This window comes from Triticum aestivum, chromosome 2A, assembly GCF_018294505.1.
Source record: "Triticum aestivum cultivar Chinese Spring chromosome 2A, IWGSC CS RefSeq v2.1, whole genome shotgun sequence".
Taxonomy (NCBI): domain Eukaryota; kingdom Viridiplantae; phylum Streptophyta; class Magnoliopsida; order Poales; family Poaceae; genus Triticum; species Triticum aestivum.
Genome location: NC_057797.1, coordinates 739,353,427 through 739,372,590, shown reverse-complemented (window position 1 = coordinate 739,372,590; position 19,164 = coordinate 739,353,427). Strand labels below are relative to the sequence as shown.

The 19,164-nt window shown below is 44.8% G+C and overlaps 1 long non-coding RNA gene and 2 pseudogenes across 10 annotated transcripts; all 3 read left to right on the top strand.

The window, feature by feature from the left end:
• Positions 1-1,301: 1,301 nt before the first annotated feature.
• LOC123038356 (uncharacterized) lies at positions 1,302-1,421 on the top strand (annotated as a pseudogene).
• An 889-nt stretch (positions 1,422-2,310) lies between these two features.
• On the top strand, positions 2,311-7,436 carry LOC123190753 (uncharacterized). 10 transcript variants are annotated; one of them, XR_006496556.1, is made up of 6 exons: positions 2,311-2,740; positions 2,863-3,000; positions 3,565-4,816; positions 4,889-6,393; positions 6,979-7,047; positions 7,151-7,436. It is a non-coding gene; the product is annotated as an uncharacterized lncRNA (long non-coding RNA). The 10 variants fall into 10 exon arrangements; XR_006496552.1 differs by having other exon boundaries at positions 3,565-3,668; positions 4,760-4,816; positions 4,889-7,436; XR_006496557.1 differs by having other exon boundaries at positions 3,565-3,895; positions 4,760-4,816; positions 4,889-7,436.
• Positions 7,437-18,495: 11,059 nt separating this feature from the next.
• LOC123191956 (uncharacterized) lies at positions 18,496-18,952 on the top strand (annotated as a pseudogene).
• Positions 18,953-19,164: the final 212 nt, after the last annotated feature.

Here is a 19,164-nt window from a genome sequence, read left to right as displayed (position 1 = left end):
ATGTCCACGACCAGCTCATGCTGCTTGTGTGGGGCTGAAGATACTTGGAGACATGCGCTTCTGAGCTGTTCTATGTCAAGGAGTACATGGGCTCTATCTTTTGAGGAAGTTTTAGATCAGCTGAGCCTAAATGTCAATGACAATGCAAAGTCATGGCTTTTTTCTATGCACAAGTCTCTGCCACAAGAGGAATTTACCAGGTTTGTGGTCACCCTATGGGCTCTGTGGGGGGCACGAAAGAAAGGCTATCCATGAACAGATTTTTTTTTAAAAGGAAAAGGGCTCGAAGCCCCGGCTCCATTTGTATTGAACAAACGAAACCACACAGGTCCACCATCAAGTTACAAGTACGCGAGGGGATATACAGCACACACGCTGCCCCAGCAAAGAACAGCCTGAGCCTCAAATGAAACTACGGCAGCTACTTTAAAGAGAAATAAACTAGACCCGAAGATACTACAGCCAGCAAAGAAGAGATCGGAGATGAAGTGAGGATACATCATGTATAGCTCAAGATGGACATCTGATCTCAATCAGTGCCACCTTTCGCCATTTCACCAAGTGAACAGATTTACGAGAGCCCTTTCGCCATTCATGTTTTTGTTCAGTCCTACATACGAGACCTCAATGCTATCCGACCACAAACATCCCATTGGGCGAGTTCACCTGCTATCCGGCCTACGCACTGGATTGCGCCTCCACCAGGTACAGCGAAGATTAATGTTGACGCTGCGGCCGGAAGAGGAGGAAACTACGGAGCTGTGGGAGCTATTTGCCGAGATCGAGCAGGCCTTTTTCTTGGAGCCGCGGTGGTTGTTTATCAAAAGGTTTCTGATCCAACGACACTTGAGTGTATGGCGATCAGAGAAGCATTAGCACTTGCTGATGACCTTTATGAGAGGAAGATACAAATCTCTTCTGTGATGGTCCAGGACATCCAAGACAGAAGTGCCACAACATATGGAGCAATAATACATAAAATCACGGACCATAGGTCTGCTTTTCAGTCTTGTAATATTAGTCACGAGTTTAGAAGCTTGAATGTCGAAGCTCACAAGCTCGCGAATCATGCTTTATCCCTACCAGCTGACCGAAATGTATGGCTAGGCCAGCCGGATGGATTTTCTTTCGTTTGTGTAAACACTGTGACGACACAATAAAAAGCTTCGGAGTTTGTCTAAAAAAACCCACACGATTACCATTTAGTATCCGGTCCGTATTATTAGTACCACATTGCCTGACGACGGCATACGAACCGGTAGACGAGGATACAAAAGGAGGGGCAGGCTTCAAAATAAATCATATTTTTCTTGACCTTTTGGCTAAAATCAAGTGTAGTATCTATTCTTATCAGTGTAATATTTTTTTTTGAACAAGTACAGAACCAAACGCTCATACATACGCGCATACACTCACCCCTATCCCTATGAACGCACACACTTACACCTTACCTCTATGAGCAGAGAGACTCAGCCGGCATATTATCTTGAGATTTACGAAGTCGCAGTAGGCGCCTCATCATCGACGAAAATCAGTTTAATATTTGATATGTGAATTCTCATGTCCACACAATGTTGAATTATTTTTTGTGGGGGAGGACTGCACATGTAGCTTTCTACATGGCTCCTCGTGTATCGCCCTAGCGTTGCCCTAGGGCCTGGTGCACCCCAACCAATTCAAAACGAATATTTGTTGAATAATCATGAATAAAAAATATTGTGCACATTTTTCATATCATTAAAAATATGTTCAGAACTTGATCAAATTTATCACTAAAATACTTCATTTTTTAAAATACAACTTGTAAGACTTTTTGAAAATCAAACTGTGTAACAGTACCATGTATATATTCATTTCATATTATACAATAAGTATGATATTTTCCTTCGGGACTTGCACATATTGTGTGAAGGCCCTCATGCAAACTTTACAAATAAATGTGCTTAATCTGGTGCAAAGTAATGGAAAACTCGTGCGAAAATTTATACACAATGTTTTTACAATTCGTCGTTGCTTCTATCCATATAGTTGTGATGGCCGGTGGCCGTACCAACTACGACCATAAACATCGGCGAACGAATTGCGTAAGATACATACTGGGAGCACCCCAGCCTCCTCAGCGATTTGGAGCTCCTGGCCGTTGGATCTCTTGCTTGATTGGATTTCGGCCGTCGGATCTCGCTTCGGGATGACAGCGGCCGTTGGTTAAAAGCGCGACATTGTGGATCGAAACAGTGTCCAAACCGCGCTGCCACCGCCTGTAAAATCGGGGGGCCGCTCTTGTGGAGAGGAGACCTAGCCGTGGCTCCTCCCGCACAGCCGCACTCGCGCCGCCCCCTTCCTCTTCCTCCCGCCTCACCTCTCTCTCTCCTTCCAAACCCTAGGCCCGAGCCCGCTCCCGCTGCTTCCTCCTTCCCTGTTGGCGCCCGGCCTCCTCCCCTCACGTCCTCCTCCTTCTGCCCCCCTCCGACCTGGTGCCCCCCCCCCCCCCCCCCCCCCCCCGCCCCGTCCCCGGCTCACGCGGGAGGGAAGCAGGAATGGCGAGGCGAGGCAAAGGCGACGGCGTATGGGACGCGGCGCGGGCGGCGTGGCCCAGGGGGTCGGCGCGGCCGCGGCTTCTCGTCGTCTCCGCCGTCGCCTGGGCGCTGGTCCTCCTCGCCTTCCACCTCTGGTCCTGCGACGCGTGGTTGCTCGATGCCACCATGGCGGTGTTCTTCGGCAGTCGGGGTCAACAGAGTAGGTATAAAATCGCCCTCTCTTGCACTACCAAATTCCCCTCTCCATCATTCCTTGATTTTTTCTGTTGGACAATTAACCAGGGTCGTTTTCTTGGCTTTCTCGGCTGCACACTGTGGTGGCTAGGGTTTCATGCCAGGGTCATTTCTTGGTACGTGGATGTTGTTCCTCGGATGTGGAAAAAGAATGGAGCAGGAGGAAAAGAGGAAGGAGAAGCTCTGCCACCTCCATGCCCGTGCACTGCTTCTTGTTCGCCTGCAGTAGGTATGAATCAAGTTCCTAATTAATTCTACAAGCCATGGGGCAAGTAGCAGCTTGATGTTATTGTTTTTGGTAAAAAAATCCCCTATTGTTTCACTGCTGGCCTATGTTGAAGTTTGTTATAGCTTGTTGTTGATTTGATCCATGTGCTGAAAGCAGTTGATCTTATCTTTCATATGTAGATGCAATATTTCTTTTCGTGTATGGGAAAAAGCAATAACTAGAACTGACATATCTCTCTCATGAGGTGTGCTTGTGTTATGTCCAAGCAGCATCATCCCCTTTTAGATGTTCAGTTTACTGTACGAGTCAATATGGCTTTGATTTTTAAATCAGCTTCAAAGGTTGCTTTCACAATCCTTTGATGTTCAGTTTACTGCACGAGTCACTGAGGGATTGCTGTTAATTTGCCCCACGGTTCTGTTGCTAGGTACAGTTCAATTTTCTTGAATTTTGCTGTCATGTATGTGTTACTTGGAAATTTAGCCCTAGAGCATGTGCTTGGGCATTGTTCAGCATTGCAGAATAATTGTTTGATGTATGTGACGTTCTCTATTTTGTGGACAGAAGGGAAGAGTAATATGCATATGGGCAGTTGTTGAATCGAGATCCAATCCAACGACAAGGAGAGTTGACACAGCAGCGAAGCCCAACCCCCGAGAAAATAAGATGTGAGCAAGAACAGAAGAGAGATGTAGTGCTTTTGTACTAATGTTGGTTTGCATCTGTACTGACTAGAAAATGAGAGAGAGAGAGAGCTTTGGTACTGATATTGGGTGAGAGAGTATAGAATTCAGGTCTGGGTTATTAACTAGAGTGAACAGAATAACAACAGAAGTTTGGTATACAACTACAGTACATTATAACAGACAAGTTTTTGAATCTATCAAGCATCAAGGTAAGCTTTCATGATCACAGAAATGTAGGTGTTTGTATTAGCGCAATGCTTTAATCAGTTTCCCATCTATGATCAAGGTTGATTGCGTCAGCTCTGTTGTGGCGTTCATGTATATGACAATGGAATGATGTGAAATTATGGTATCGAGGCTTATTTTTGAAGCATGCCTAGGGTTTTGTTCCTGTTTGTGTTGATCTGAACATGTGCTCTGTTCATGTAGAAGAACTCATATGAATCTGCCTTAGGGCAATAATTGAGAACATGTGATCAGTATGTTAGCCAAAACTGAACATTTGATCTCTATTGAACTGAAAGGATTGTATATTTGATCTCTGTTTAACTGAAAAGATTGAACCTTTACTTTTGATCTCTGTTTAAGTTTAAAAATTCAGCTGTTTCACAAACTTTCTATAGTTCAGAAACTGAATCTTTAGATGTACTCTGTTTTAGTGCAGAAAATGAATTTTAGTGCACAAACTGAATTAGTACAGAAACTGAAAAGACTGAACCTTTACTTTTGATCTCAGTTTAAGTTTAAAAATTCAGCTGTTCCACATGTTGGATAATTCTATATTTTCTAGAAAGAATAAAAAGATTTTATGGATCTCTACATTGTAATGGATTTTATTGTGCTGCTATTCTTCAGTTGCATTGCACCCCCGCATCCAGAATTCCAAGTTGGTTCAGTTTAGACTTTGCAGATCATCAAAAATAGGTTTCTTTTGCTGATAATTTTTCTTTACTGAGAACCAAAAACTACACCTGGACCATCGTTTACTAAGACTGGATCTCATCATGGCTATATTACAACTCGGTAGTGTCTCATTCTAACTGGCATGTTATTATTTTACCATGCTAATGCAGGCGATCTGAAGCAAGGAAATGCTCATGCCTATAGACCCAAGTGGCACTATTATCATGGTGAGCCTGAAATCCCATCACTTAATATGTTCTTTGTTTCTTTTGGGGTGGTCTTGTGATGCTGCTCTGTAGTAGGTGGAGGTGTTCCTCTGCTCGCCAACTGCAGGAGGCGAGCGAAGCTACAACGGAGCGGCAGATTAGGGACTTGGGTCGCTAACCAACAAATCAACTCAATGGCATTCTTCTCACTTATCGGTCAAATCCTGAACCTGGATTCTGCTATTCTACTTCATATTCTATTGATTTGGTAGGCTACATCTACGTGGATGCACCAGCTCTGCTCCATAGATATGGATACAAAGTGTTTCGTGGTAATGTTCTATGATAATTTTGTGTTGCCATTGTTCCCGGTCAGAATATTTTAGAATTTATTAATGGTCAATACTTATCCATCAAACTACAAATTCTTTCTCAAGTGTTGCAGTTTATATGCTGAAACTAACTGACATCTACCTGGATTTGGATATCTGTAATCTTAAATGATACAGATTCCAATAATAAATTATTTATCTACAGACTCCCCAACTGGAATTAGCATTTGTTGTTGCATAAATTTAACTCTACAGGAAGCACATGAATTATACCAATGAAGAACTTAGGATAGAGGAAATTATAATTTACTAAAGTTTTAAGGAATTGCATGTTGATTTTTTCCTTCTTTTCCCTAGCGACCTCTCCTCCATGGTGCTCGGCAGAGGCAGAACGGTCAGCCGCCGCACTACGCGAAAGAGTGTCCTCCTAGGCCGCATCTGAGAGGAACCAGGACCTCGTGGTGAGGTGAGCCACAGCGGGAGTGCCCATGCACATGTGCCGGCGACCGCGGCTGCCCCGCCCCCGAGCATCACCCCACCCCCTCCGCGAGGGAGAGGCGTGGTGGCGTTAAGGAGAGCTCTACCACCGTGGTGTCGCCCGTTCCTCCGGTGCCACCGCTGCCCTCCGGACCGTCGTCCTCGTGTTCGCGTATTCTCTCTCTCTATATATATAATCCTCATCATAATTTTCTCACTCCTGATTCGGTTTTATGTAGTCTGCCCGGCAAATTAGCCATCAAATATAATACATTACATAGATTTAAAACATATATTTAGAAATATGTGCAGGTTTGGATTTGATATGAACTGAAATAACTATATTTGTCATGGACTCCTGCCATTAGTACAAATGTCCTATAACTAGCTCTGCTTTCATTGCCATGTAGTTTTACTAGCGTAAATACTTGCTTTTGTTTATGCTCTCCCCCCTTTCGGAACAAGCCATCACCACTACATCATGATTATGGTGTATATATATATATGGAAAATGTGTTTCTGTTTTTACATTGATAAAACATGCGTTTAGTTGGACCGGCCAAGAATAGTTCTCTGATTAATGCTATAGTTTACTGTCAACTACTTCTACTAGTGGCTTACATTTTTATAGATTGTGAGCCATATGGGAGGCCATTCACTGGATAAATATAATGGACTGGAGTGGTGGATTGAGTACCTTCCGAAACGGGTCTTACTCTCTGGTTTCTCCTTCCACAACATGGTGTAGGATGCAGCATGTTGCTGTGTAAGGTACTGATGGTCTCTGAGGTGAGCTCTTCATGTGATTCTAGTGGCGCTCTGTCTCCCTTTGCATCTATGATGACATTTTAGTGTATATGAATTTGTGTTGATTGACTGGAAGAAAAGGTTCTGTACGATGATTTATATATGTCTCTGAATTTCATTATATTTCCGGTGTGCTCATTTGTCCTGGAAGTTACCGTAGATGCACCTCCACTCATAGCATGGCCACTATGTGAATTAGTTGATTAGGATTTTATACATTTCCTTTTACCCTTTCTGTGGTAGCTTTAGTACCGCGTAGCTTATCTATTCAATCGATTATCGAGCTGTAGGTTATCCTTTTGCATCGCATGCCTAAAAGTGAATATCACCACATAGCTGATTTCCTGATGTTATGAGTTTTTTTTGCATGCTGAAACTTGTTTTGTACCAATATATCCCAGTGGGAGCACTTTGTGTCTATGGTGGTGAATGTTTTGTCGTGATCAAAACTTCTTTTCTTGTTCCCAGTTTGAGAAATATTTTATTCAGACATTTTGGATCATGCTAAGATACTTGAGACAGTTTTTTCTTAACTAAGAGCTCATTACAATTTTTTTGTCTCTGCAGCTGATATTTCAGTTAATGCTTAGTTGAGCCTAGAGAATAACATATTAACATGGAGATGTCTTTTACGTGGTGATCCTCTAAACTTCCTAATAGTTCAGTGGAGTAGGAAGGCTTGCATGAGTTTGCAAATCTTGAACACTTCTCAAACTAGACTGACCATTATAATTTGCAGGACAAGGTAATGCCACCTCGGAAAGTTAGGTGTCTCTTTGTGCTTCATTTTCAGTTACATAGGTTGTAGTGCACATATCTGGTCAAGGTGCCTGAAATTGATACTAGCTCTGGTTAATATGGCCAGGATTATGTGTGAAAAGGTGTTTGATCCTTGTGCAGAAAAAAAACTTATTGCTCAATAGTTTCACACTATCCTATTCAACAAGCTGTACAAAAAATTTCCCGGGGAAACAAAATTCGACTTTAAGATGCAGATTGAAATCTATCAGGCGCTTTGACTTCTAGGGAGCGTTCATGTGTTGCACTTATGCCCATGGTCTGTTAAACATCATGATAGTCCTGTCTAATGGAATAAACAGGATAGCATTCTTGAACAAATGCTATACACAGACTCGTTGTATGTCTCATATGCTTCGCCTTTACTGCTTAATCTCTCACAAGTGACCTCCACTGCTCATACTTTCGCCTACTTAATGCATGTATAAGACAGTTGCCATTCCCATGTCTCCTGTGGGAACAAGTGTACTGCCGCCCTCTGACCCTGGCATGGACGACAGGGCTCTGCATGCGCGTGAGGCTTCGTCCGGATTGGCCCTGGTCAACTCTGCGATTGACCCAGAGGTGTCTGATCCTTGCATTGCTGTGGGGAACCAGGCCAGACAGTCTCCTCTGCAGCCCACAAATGAAGCCCGGAGCTCTTTGGGCCGGCCACTTCTGCAACCCACAAGTGAGGCCCAAGGCTCCCTAGCCCCAGCGATGGAGGACCTCATTTCCTTTGGGCCTCCTGAGATCGCTACATCCCTTGAAGAGATCCAGCTGCAGTGCTTCGTCAACTCGTTCACCTCGCTCTGCCCCACCCCTGTGCTGCCAACGCCGCCGCCAACACCACTGCCACAGAAACACACCCTCACCGACGACCAGCGCCAGAGTGGGCGCCTTGCCGGCAAGCCCAACTACAGACTCAACTCACTAACAAAGGCACAATCCGTGCTCCTCAAGAAGAATGGCCAGCTCCCCAATGATGAATCACCGACAACCGAGGCCGATCTGCAGAAATACAAGGACCTGTACAAGCGCCCAGTCAGCTCAGAGTTCATCGCAGCGGTCACCTCCCTCGTCTCCTCCACCGGCAAGCCCAGTAGTTGCGCCGCTGCAAGCAAGGCACCGCGGGCATCGGCCCCTGGACCTGCGGTACAGTGAGCTCCGATTCCGTGGATCAGGTTGCTCAAAGTTTCCATATGTATCCATTCCCCCTGAAATCAGTTGGTCAATTGTGGAGCCGTTGCATTCCTCTAGCTGATGAGTCCTGGCAACCTCGAAAAGTTTATCTGCTGAAGACCATGTGGCTGTGTTGTTTTAGTAGTATTCAGTCTAGCGATGACTGCTCCCTTTTTATGTGTTCTGGCATCTGTATGCTCTGTGTCATTTATGATATAGATGACCTGTCCTATGTACCACAAGTTAGTATCTGTTGCATGGGTGAAGCTTCATGTGTGTCCAGCCCCAACAAGTCTGCTACCCACTGTTGTGTGCCTACAACTGTTTGTTCTCTGATTAGTTTGATCGGCTCGCTGCACATCTTTTTACCTCCTGCTGTTGAGGGCTGCTGGTTGATATTGGTTTCCCAATGGATAACAACATTTTAAGTTGGAACATTAGAGGGCTAAACAACCCTGCTAGACGGAAAGTTGTAGCAAATTTTGTTCAAAATCATCAATGCAGACTGGTATGCATCCAGGAGACCAAACTGAACGTCATCAACAACCAAATTATTTCTGAATGTTTGGGGAGTCGTTTTGTCGACAACTTTGCATACCTTCCAGCTGATGGTACCCGTGGTGGAATCCTCATCGCTGCATCTGCAGACCATCTGAAGATTACTAATCTTACGCATCTCTCTGGCATGTACACTTTGACTGTAATGGTCACGGATCTCTCTTGCAATTTTGACTGGATGGTTACTGGAGTATATGGGCCTCAAGCGGATAATGAGAAATCCAACTTTTTGCTGGAAATGAGACACCTGAAAACAGTTTGCTCCCTGGAATGGCTTATCCTTGGGGATTTTAACCTGATCAGCAAGGCAGATGAAAAGAGCAACCAAAACATCAATCTGAGACTGTTGCGAAGCTTTAGAGCAGCGATTGACGATCTCAACCTCAAAGAATTACCACTCACTGGTCGACGCTTCACATGGTCCAACGAGAGGCTCAACTGCACCATGACAAAGATTGACAAGGCTCTTTTTACCGAGGAATGGGAGGCTAAATTTCCTGACTTCCAAATGCTTGCTGGGTCTACCGAAATATCTGACCACTGCCCTCTAATTCTCAAAAAACTCAATAACAAGAGATTCCCTGGTTTTAGATTCGAAGCTTGGTGGGCAACGCAATCAGGGTTCAGAGAAACCGTTGAACATTTTTGGAAGAAACCTTTCTCCTGCTCCGATCACATTCGCAGGCTACACATCAAGCTCACTAGGACGGCAAAAGGCCTCAGAAAATGGAGCAAGCAAATTCTCAAAGAAAGAAAAGTGGCTGCTGATATTGCATCCGAAGTGATCTTCCAGTTGGACGTCGCACAAGAATCGCGGCCACTTTCTGTTGAGGAACTAAAGCTGCGCGTTTTTCTCAAGTCCAGATTACTTGCACTAGCTGCCATTGACAAGATCAAGTGGCGCCAACGATCCAGGTTGATCTGGATCAAAGCCGGGGATGCAAATACAAGATTATTTCACTTGCGAGCAAATGGCCGAAGAAGAAAGAACCACATCCCCTTCTTACATGTGGATAGTAGAGTTGTAACGGAGCACAATGACAAAGCAGGGGTTTTATTTGATCACTTCAACACCCTGATGGGACAACGCCAAGCAACTGAAAAGTGTTTGAACTGGGACTACATCAATATGCCCACTGCTGATCTGAGCCATCTTGATCAGCCCTTCACTCTCGAGGAATTGCAGACTGCTATATTTGATATTGCCGCTGAGAAGGCACCTGGGCCTGATGGATTTATCAGAACTTTCTTCAAAAAATGTTGGCACATTGTCAAGATTGACCTTCTCAATGCAGTCAACCAGATGTCTGCTCTTGATGGCAAGCAATGGAACCTCCTCAACACGGCGTACATCGTGCCTATTCCTAAGAAAGAAAATGCCCTCAGACCACAGGACTACAGACCAATCAGCTTAACTCATAGCGTTGCAAAAATTCTTGGAAAACTTCTTGCCAGCAGAGTTGGTCCTGAGTTACAACACATCATCTCGGTTAGTCAGAGTGCTTTCCTTAGGGGAAGAAGTATTCAAGAAAACTTTCTTTATGTTCAAACCTGATCCAGAGTCTACACCGTGCAAAGCAACCTTCCTTATTCCTGAAGCTAGACATTGCAAAAGCATTCGATTCGGTTAAGTGGGACTATCTTCTTGATGTTCTGAAACAAGTGGGATTCAGCCAAAGATTTAGAGACCTGATTGCTATCTCGCTCGCCTCTACCTCTTCGCGGATCATCCTAAATGGTGTACCTGGGGCTCCTTTTCTCCACCGCCAAGGTCTGAGACAGGGTGACCCGCTCTCGCCGTTGCTCTTCCTGCTGGCCATTGACCCCCTACAACGAATCCTTGACAAAGCTACTGAGGAACATATTCTTAGTCCAATCAATCATCACAGTGCCTCAGTCAGAGTCAGTCTTTACGCAGACGATGCTGCCCTATTCATGAATCCTGTCCGAGCTGAAGTGGCTGCTCTTCAATCCATCCTTGCAGCCTTTGGCAAGATCTCCGGCCTCTGCACAAATTTCAGCAAATCAGCAGCATACCCAATTGCATGTGAGGACCATGTGATTGAGGAGGTTCTAGCTGAGTTTGAGGGCGAAATCAGCTCCCTCCCGTGCAAGTACCTTGGGATGCCTCTGAGTATTCGCAAGCTTCGGAGGGTGGATTTTCAAGTGCTCATTGATAAAATGGCAGCAAAGCTTGCGGGATGGAAGGGGAAATTACTTAACAGGATGGGACGGCTGGCTCTCATCAACTCGGTGTTAACCTCCTTCACCACATACTATCTGACAATGTTTGCTCCAACCAAGTGGGTTGTAAAGAGGATTGACAAGCTCCGAAGAAGTTTTCTTTGGAAAGGAGAAGAAGAGGCCAAAGGAGGCCACTGTGCAGTCAATTGGCAACAAGTATGCTCCCCCAAAAAGCTTGGGGGCCTTGGAATAAAAAACCTAGCTTTCTACAGCAGATCTTTGAGATTAAGGTGGGCTTGGTACTCCTGGAAATACCCCAATAGGCCTTGGGTTGGACTGCAAATTCCATGCACTAGCACTGACATGCAGCTGTTCAATGCCTCCACAACTGTCAAGCTTGGTGACGGTCAAAGTGCTAAATTCTGGAGTAGCTCATGGCTAAATGGTTCTGCACCTAAGGACATCGCCCCAAACCTACATAAGCTTGCAAGGCGGAAAAATGCCTCGGTGGCGGCTGCTCTCAATCGGGGCCGCTGGATGAAAGGAATCGAGCAACTTAGCACCACTGAGGATCTGATCAGTTTCATTGACCTTTGGCACCGGATACAAGGGGTTAACCTCTCGGATCAACCGGATGACATTGAATGGAAATGGAACGGCAGCAAATCATACACTGCTGCCACTGCTTATGATGCCCAATTCATCGGAACCATTGCGAAGCCTGAGTTGAATGCCCTTTGGAAAGCAAAGGTGGAGGGAAAGATCAAATTCTTTGGTTGGCTTCTATCTCAAAATAGACTGCCAACTGCTGATCGTCTTCGCGCGAGAGGATGTGAACACAACGACACCTGCTCCCTCTGCGACCAAACAATTGAGACTGCCGCTCATCTGATCTGTGGATGCCCATTTGCAAAGGAAGTGTGGCAGAAGATCACCACCATGCTGCCTAACATTCAACTTCAAGCAACCTTGCCGTTCACCTCCATCGCAGCCTGGTGGAGAAGTTTTGCCTATGGGCAGCAGAAAAAGGCAGCAGCTGCGCTATACTTTGCCTGGAATATTTGGAATGAGCGAAACCGAAGAATATTTCAAAACCTGTCTTCAACTGCTGATATGGTGGCTTGCCTAGCCAGGTCTGACTTAGCATACTTGGACATGGCCAATGTGAGGCCTTAGCTTTGTAAATCTGCTGTATCTCTATCTTTTTTGTCTGCCTTAGGGCTTCAGACTTTTCCCTTGTAAATTCCTGAACTATAATGAAAAGGCAGAGCACCTGCCGTTAGCCCTCAAAAAAAGACTACAATTCTTTGTGTATATAGTGAAATGGGTGTACGAGAGGTTCTTTGTTTTCAATTTTGTAGTTTAGGCACTGGGATCTTCTTTGAAGTCATTGAAGCTATCCTAATTGACAGACTAAATTCAGTGGGTTATACTGAAAATCGATACTCTGCTCAGTTGTATTTTCACTGAAACATGGCATGTTGTTTTTGTTACTTGTACCAAGGTTCAGGACCTTGATGAGTTGGCTGATGATCCATGTAGTTTTGACTTACCATGATCTGAATATGTATGTTAGTATACATTATTAAGTAATGGCTAAATGACTAGGATGTGTATGTCATCTTTAACTGAATTTAGATGTTTATTCAATCTGAATTTAAATGTTTTATCAGTCGCCAGGTCTTTGCTTGTGATTTCTTGTGTTGTAAACTGCAATTAATCATCTTTATCTATTGTCTATTATTCTACAGTTGGGCTCATGCTCATGCACAATTGAATGTTTCTTCTCCACTGTATTGTTAACATGTATGAATACATATGCTAAACCTGGATTAGTATTGACTTCACATTATCTGCTTGGTCAAAATGTTGGGACCGGCACCCTCGCGCCAAGGCGCGTTCCCGATCTAGTGACTATCATGCAAGGTAGGGAGCAGGGGCGTTCAGAACAGAGCGATGAATGGACGACGACGCGCACTGGGTCCATATAAATGTCGCGTAGGTGGCATCAACATGGCGTCCCATCAGGGGCGGGCCCACATCAATTCATGAGTTAACTTGGTTTCATATATTAGTATATTGAAAATAGTAATTCTTTGTAGTGGATTCATCAATTGATCATACATGAGAATTGTTTAGAGTTGTTGAGTAGTCTAATAAATTAATAATGTTTGCAATTCGTGAATGCTTGTGAATTTGAAAGTGAGAATGTTATTAATTTGTGACAATGTGAAAGTGAGGATTACCAATAAAAATATTATTTTAAAAATCAGATGTTGCACTTTGATTTGTTGAATGGATGGTGATTACATATGTTGAACAACTTCAATATGAATTTTTTTACGAATCTATAATATTATGATCAATGTTGTGTCATATCCTTTATTTATATATTATACATTTAGTACAATCTGGTGCTACAACCAATTATATATGCCAAAAACAAGTCTTTAGGTTGTCAAAGAAATGTCTTTTTATTGCTTAAAATTTTGAATACACACTTTTAAAATCAAGAGCCCGCCCTTTCTCCCATGCGTTGGCACATAGGTGGTGAGCACCGACCCATGCAAATGAGGGCGTGCTCCTGCTGGCACGGGAAGCCACCCTCCGCCGCTAGTGCCATGCAGCCACATGTTAGAGCATCTACAACCGGACTTCTCAAATTGACTGGGCGATCGCAGGGACCACTGATCGGACATGAGAGAGTAGTAAAAAAGTTGACCCAACCGGACCCCTCAAAGTCTTCTTAAATGCCTGGGCTGTCTGGCAGTCCTCGTATTCATCTCATACATGGGATGAGTGTGAGGAGTGTCTGGGCGTGTCCGGTCAGTGATACTGCATCCGCCACATAGGATTGGGCCCACCACGGAGCATCTTTTTTTTCTTTATTTATTATTACTTTTTTCTCTCTCTCTCCTTCTCCACCAATCACATGTATATGATCGAACATATAGAAAAAAAGTGAAGGACATGGCTGCGTGGAAGAAAAAAATAAGGAGTCAAAGCGGACATGCCCGGACGCTGACCGGGTGCCTCCGTGGACGTTTGAGGGGGCAAATTTGCTCAGTCCGGCTGTAGATGCCCTTAGGGCAACCCAACGAAGTTCACTAAAACAAACATCAACAAATGTCCGAGGATACATCCGGACGTGTCTGCGGGAGGGAACCACCCAATGCTCGTCAACAAATGTCCGTCTATATTTCTCAGGCATTTCATCGAAGACTTACTGTGCGGTGTCGAGCGAGGTGATACACGATAACTCCGGCAGGACATCGGCAACGAGCGCCACCACCATTACCCCGAGCGCCTCCACGTTGGGCAGCCATGCGGCCTCGCTGGCCGCGAATGCTGTCATGCGTTTGTGGGCGACCACAACGCAACGGTGCGACGTGTGTGCCAGTAAGTCCAAGGCGCGGAAGCGGAAGGTGCGGCCTATCATCCGTGTCTCTGTGACCTCCGACGGCGCAGACCAGCTATTGGCGCGATGTAGCGGAGGGCTCCAGCGAGAAGGGTGTGGGCCATGGAAAGCTTGCTTGAGAAGGCAGAGCGGCCATGCCGCCATGCGAGGTGAGAGAGAAGGGGTGGAAAGATAGGGGGGGTGCGGTGTGGGTGCATGGTGGCTTATTTTTTTGAACGCGTCCATGGTGGCTTTTGTTGAGGTGTTGTGGGTCAGATGAATGTCCGGACACTCCAAAACCTTTCCTATATTTGGTTCAATGTCTGGACAGCTCCTCGGACATTTGATATGGCTATCCGTACAATCCAATCCGGCATTTAGATGTGATTTGGCTATCCACGTTGGAGTTGCACTTAGCACACTCAAAGCCACCATCGCCCCATCGGCATTGGCATGGGCATCATGACTTCGTGAGGAGACCCAATATCCGGCACTATGGACTTTTAGGCATTACGTACTTCTTTTTTTGCTGGGAGCTTGTTTTTCTTTTATTAACAAAGCCACCCATTTATCAAGAAAAACGATGCAATCATCATCCATCCACAAGCATCTTCTTCTCTCCCACTAAAAAAAGAATCATTCATTAGCTCCTTCTCTCCCGCGTTAACCACATTTCCCAAGCCTGCACGTAACACGGAGCCGACGACCCGGGCCAATACGTACATATGCGACTGTCTAATCAACTGAACACTGGAAAATTATATTTCGCCAAGTTGGAACCATTGATCCCAAACATCATTGCGACTTGAGCGCGTATCAGAATTAATGGAACGAGGTGTCAACTATCGACGTAGCAACCGGGCCAATGATCGTGTAGTCCCATAGAAGTGGGTGGAACATTCACCCTTTAAAAATTAATTGCAACACACACACACACACACACACACACACACACACACACACACACACACACACACACACACACACACACACACACACACACAAGAAAATTCATGACATAGACGTAACATATATGATACATCTTGCCACACTCTTTTAAATCTAAGTTCGATCCACAACTTGACAAACTAAAATGACAGATCCAGCTATGGATTACCCCATTTGAATATGGAGAACAATATCCTTCTCATTCCAGTCATGACCGAATACAATGTCCCGTTTTGTTTCTCAATCTATATATCTAACTAAATGATACCCTGTGTGTTGTTGTGGTAATTTTCTTAAAAGAAATGTACAATCAGGTGCTACATAGATATACTAGAACTAATAAAAACAAAATGTAAGATTATTCTTGCCTTCCACTTTTTTTTAATGAAGCATAGTACAAAATGATGTATAATGGAGAAAAAACGTTTATAAAAGAGTGCTATTTTTTAGAGTGAAGGATCAACAATACACGTATGATCCAAGAGCTACATCGTGCCCATAAGAGCACAAAACTTAGTCCAAGAAATAACTAATGATTTACATGCACTAATTGATATGTGGCATAACAACATTGTGTGCATGGATATAATACGAATGCAAAAATATAACTTATAACTGACATGCATGGCTTGCTGATGTAGCATGGTTGGCTAACAAAATATGTAGTGGTGTGTAGTGAATGTCATAATGATATGCAATGTGATTTAAAATCTGCTTAGAATACACTAATGCATGTTGCCTAGTAGATGATTCCCATGTGTAGATCGGACGAGATGCTAGTGGATCGAACTAGTAAATGAAATGTCTACAAAAATTTGGATGATGTGAAAGTATACATGTTGAGATAACTAAAAGTACCGAGGATCACTGTATTAGATATATAGGATTAGGATCCAAAATTTTGATGATGTACATTGTTAAAAGGTGTGACATTTCTCGCCAAAAAAGCTGGGAGATTAACATGACTCCTTACTCCTTAGTCAGCTAATTGGATGCTTTAGTTCACCTAAAAGATGCTAAAGTATCCGTGAACCAACATGTAGTTGGATGGTTAGAGGGGCAGTGGTATCCCCAGTCCACCACTCCACTAGGGTTCAAGTCTTGATGCTTGCGTTATTCCTGGATTTATTTCAGGATTTTCAGCGATGTGTTTCCAGTGAGAGGAGACGTCCTTCATAAGGGTGAGTGTATGCGTGTATGTATGAGCGCTTGCGTCTGTACTGTGTAAAAAAAGATACTAAACTATCCAGTTTCCCTTTGAGGATGTCACTATTGATAATATTTTGTATTGTTCCTGTATAAAAAAAATGAGTTAAAAGAACAAATCAACATGTCGGGTGAGACGTATTCCAGCACGACCAAACAAACAAATAAGTAAACAACTGATAATTAAGTTGCAAAACCAGACCCATTAAACAAATACAAAGGCGATTTAATTAGGAAAACACGGCATAGGAATCAAAAGGTCCATGGCATGCAATTGGATCGATGAAATTGAACCTTGGTTTCATTCATGAATAATTTTAACATGCCCCCCGATGATCTAAAAAAGAGGTGCATGGTAGTACATGCAAGATAATTTCTCCATTTCTATCGCGGGTAGATTCAAAGTGTAGTGCATGCATTGTTTTGTCCGGTATATCTATTTATGTGCCAGTATGTCTCTTCTTCAGAATTTATTGCATCCATGTGCAATGTTGCAAATGTTACCTGCTGATAGGACGAGGTGGATTGAGCTTTTGATGGGATAGTATCGATTTTTGTTGGGGAGGACTATGAAGATCCGACTACACCGTACATTCGATGGTGTTTCTTTGAAACTGGTAGACCAAGTCCGGTATGGTTATTAGCGGTGTTGGAAACATAGTCCTCATCACGAAGTTCAATCCCTTATCCCTGCATGCAACCAAAGAACTGCCAAGATTTTGAGATATGCAATCTTGCGGATATGGATTGAAATACTTGATTAACACAATGGGGTTCTGGTGGCGTATAGTACATGAGGTCTCTCCGACTCTCGTGTCTATGGAAAATAGTAGAAAACAAAAAAAAACTCAATCAAACAAAACTGGCACCCTAACTCGACGCCCTAAGGATGGCATTTAAGGAGGGACAAGTGGGAGATTCGGCCAGCCCAAGGAGGACGGGTTGAACCCAACTGTAAGTCTCTTCTCTGTAAAAACGTGTTATAAAAACTGAATGTAGTATTGTGCTCCGAAAATACATAAGATGGTCCAAAACTAAGATGGTGCAATACCCTACTACTGGAAAACTGTTTTTTAGGGGTGGAAAACTGTTTTTTTAGGGGTGAAAAACTGTTTATAGGTGCGACATCACCAGTGCAAGCTTGCAATTGGACCCACCACTATTAATCTAGCCAATTACCAGTTGCGGCCGCAAAATCCTGAAAGCCACTGGTAATACCAGTGGCGGGCGACAAAACACACCCGTCACTCGTAACTTCCCACCAATTTAAGCGTCACCCAAACTTAGAAGTGTTGTGGCTGCAAATTCCTGCCTGACGCCGTACATCGCATGCCAATGGCAGGCTAGATTTTCTGTCCACCGCTGGTAATCAAGGCCCAGATTTGACACCAGATTAGTCGTCGGCCCAAACTACATACGGCGGGTCAGTTCATCTACTACCCAAAGGAAGAGAGGGGCAGATCCAAACAATCACACCGATCCATCATCAAGATTTAATGGCCCATAATCCTTGTATGTTTAACACTGCAAACCACGGATCAAGCCGTTGCAATCCATCGATCGCTAATTTGCCCCGCCGTTCCAAAATAAAACCGCTACCGGCACGACCGCACGACCTCTCGCCCCCTCCTCCTCCTCCCGCGCCCTTCTATCCAGACGCTCGGCCCCGCCGCCCCACGGCAGCCGTCTTACTCGTGCTCAACGCATCGCTCCTCCCCAACCTGCCGCGCTCCCGCTCCCTGCCCCAACGCAATCCTTCAACGGCAAAATCTCTAGCGCACGAGAGGAGTACGTGAGGCAATGGAGGTGGCGGCGGCGGGCTTATGACGAACATGAGCCTGCTGCGGCTGTAGTACTACTGCGTGGTGCGTGCTAGGTGCGGTGGCCGGGGTCATCTTGTTCGCCACGCTCCGCTACATGCCGGCCGTCGGCAGCGGCGCGGCCCTCTCCACCACCTCCGCCCTCGCCACCGCGGCGGCGCCTGCCGGAGTCGTGGCGGGCGAGCACAAGAAGAGCAAGGGCATGGAGCCGGCGAAGGTGGTGACGAAGCCGATGGAGGTGGTGGTGTTCAACTTCGGCGACTCCAACTCGGGCACTGGCGGGGTGGCGGCGATAAGGGGGCTCTACATCACGCCGCCGGCGGGGCGCGCGCCTTCTTCCACCACGACTTCATTTGTGAGTGCCTTCTCGTTCCCCTGCCCTCTCCTTCCGCCACCAATTAAGCAGAAATTAGTTTTGAGAAAATTTAGTGATGAAAAGTTTAGTCAATTGGTTTTGTTATTCATGTGATAATTAGCTATAGTTGGTCACATGTGGAATAGTTTGCAGAATCGGAAGCGTGTTGACGGTTTGCAGAACTGGAAGCGTGTTGAAGTTTGCAGTAGTTGCCGGCTGGTGGCTACTTATGTGTTTTTTGAGAAACGCGTGACAGATCGGTGGAAGACAAGTTCACGCAGGCCATGCAGAAGTCTTCCTCGGTTACATCATGTGCTCCACGCAAG